This window comes from Pteropus vampyrus, unplaced genomic scaffold (genome assembly GCF_000151845.1).
Source record: "Pteropus vampyrus isolate Shadow unplaced genomic scaffold, Pvam_2.0 Scaffold43, whole genome shotgun sequence".
Taxonomy (NCBI): Eukaryota; Metazoa; Chordata; class Mammalia; order Chiroptera; family Pteropodidae; genus Pteropus; species Pteropus vampyrus.
The window spans coordinates 7,579,229-7,581,411 of NW_011888824.1; the positions used below are offsets into that span (position 1 = coordinate 7,579,229).

Genomic DNA, 2,183 nt, shown 5'->3' on the forward strand with positions numbered 1-2,183 from the left:
CTTCATTTGCAACAAAAGCCAGATTTTCAAACTGTTGCTCCTCCAAATATAATAGCACAAACCACTATTTAATAATAAATTCAAGATGCTTCAAAGAGAAATACAATCAAAGAGAAACATGCTTGCAGAACTTTGATAGTAAAAGAGAAACAGTGAAGCTGATTAAATCTGGCTTAAAAATCTGCATCAATAAGCAGGTATGACAAAAACCTCCTATTGCTAAATTGCTGTTGTTCTTTCAGTGATAATGATTTAATAGCAGCAAGAAGCACCAGGTAATTATGTGAATACTGATATTATAAAAATATTCTTTACAGTATTGCTGGATTAGTTCTTTAATTATAACCTTCTAGTTTTTAATCAGTAAAAACTTTTAAAATTTTGAAAATATAAATTTGGATATTTGATCGATTTTGCATAAGATTTAAGGAAATCACAACCACATACACAAAAGAGCTTTATGTTTTCTTTCTCTTAAAGCTTCAAAGGAAAGCATGAGAGAAGCATTTTCCTCAGGAAAATGTAGCTTACAGTCACATAGCTTCCAGCTACTCAGTGCTAAATTAATATATGAAAGAAATATTTTTTTCAGGACCATTTAAATAGAAGGATGAGAATGCCTTACAGAGATGTTGAAAATGGAAAGAAGCCATGCTAAGAAAGATTATCCATTTTAAAGGCTCAGAAAGAAACTGAAAATGGCTGTGGGAAAGTAAGAAGAATAATTCATACAGATCTTGAACTTGGTCTTTTGGGAGAACAGATATATTCTGCCCTGTGCTTACAACATCTAATCCCCATCACCTCCACAAGAAAGCCTGTAATGAAAGCCGATTACCTCACAACGCACGGCAAGAAAGAATGATCCGTCTACTTTCCGTTGCTTACTGAGTTACAAGGGGTTACCATGGTTCAGGCAGCCTCATTACGAGCAATGCTAAACATGCAGAATGTGAATGGAGATTACATAAAGGCATCAGGGCACGGTGCTGTAGGAAATCCAATGGTTCCTTGTTTTATAGCAACAAAACAGTCTGCCTAAATGGTGAGTACAGCAAGAGAGAGAAGACATAATTAGGTTGTATTTATGTAAAATTTCATAAACTACCTGAAACAATTAAAAAATAGTGTATGACACTTAAGCAAAAAAAAGGGGGGGTCATTTTAGAGAGCAAATAAAAACAAACCTCACAATATTGTCTCTAATCTTATCACTTAGTTAAAGTATTCCATTATTTCTCAAGCCACATACTGCAAGAAATAAACCATTGTTGTTTTGATAACTTTCACTTTTGTTTTGTTTTGTGATTTTATTTACTTTTATTATTTATTTATTTATTTATTTATTTATTTATTTATTCATTTATTTTAGGTGAGGTGACCCTTGGTTGACCTCACAGATTGCAAGGATCTTGTCAGTTTACAATCCCTTATATTTTTTACGCTTACAGCACCTGGTCTTCCTAGGTGGTCTCCCATCCAAGTACTAACCAGGCCCAACCCTGCTTACTTCTGAGATCAAATGGGATCAGGCTTGTTCAAGGTAGCATGTTTCGTTTAGACCTTGTTTTGTGATTTTAACTTGAAATTTTCTTTGAATTAACTTTTTCACATTTTATTTATTTTTTAATATTTTATTGCATATTATCTCTCTATGCATTTTTGTATATGTATATATACATATGTGCATATATGCTAGTTTTTTTCCTAAACTATATGACAGTTAGTTGCAATCATTATGCCTTTTACCCCTAAATACTTCAGTGTGCGTTCCAAGAATAATGACATTTTCTTACATAACCACACACAATTATCAAATTCAGGAGGTTTTACATTAATGCAGTATTAAACAATATACAGCTTTTTTTCAATATTCATCAATTACCCCAATAATGTTCTTTAGGAAAATTTTTGTCCCAATCCAGGGCTTACATTGCATTTACTTGTCAGTTCTCTTAACCTCCTTTAATCTGAAATAATTCCTTAATCTTTCTTTTTTTTTTTTTTCATGACATTAACCTGTCTTAAGATTATTGGCCATTTGTTTTATGGAACATCCCTCAATTTATCTGATGATTCCTTAAGTGTATGTTCATTTTACACATTTTAGTATATCATTAGCGCATCACGACAGGAAGCTGTTATTTCTTAGTGATATTAACTATAAAAACTTGGTTAAGGTG

At 32.2% G+C, this 2,183-nt stretch overlaps 1 pseudogene; it reads right to left on the reverse strand.

Annotated features, from left to right (window-relative positions):
• Positions 1-1,443: 1,443 nt before the first annotated feature.
• On the reverse strand, positions 1,444-1,561 carry LOC111738775 (annotated as a pseudogene).
• Positions 1,562-2,183: the final 622 nt, after the last annotated feature.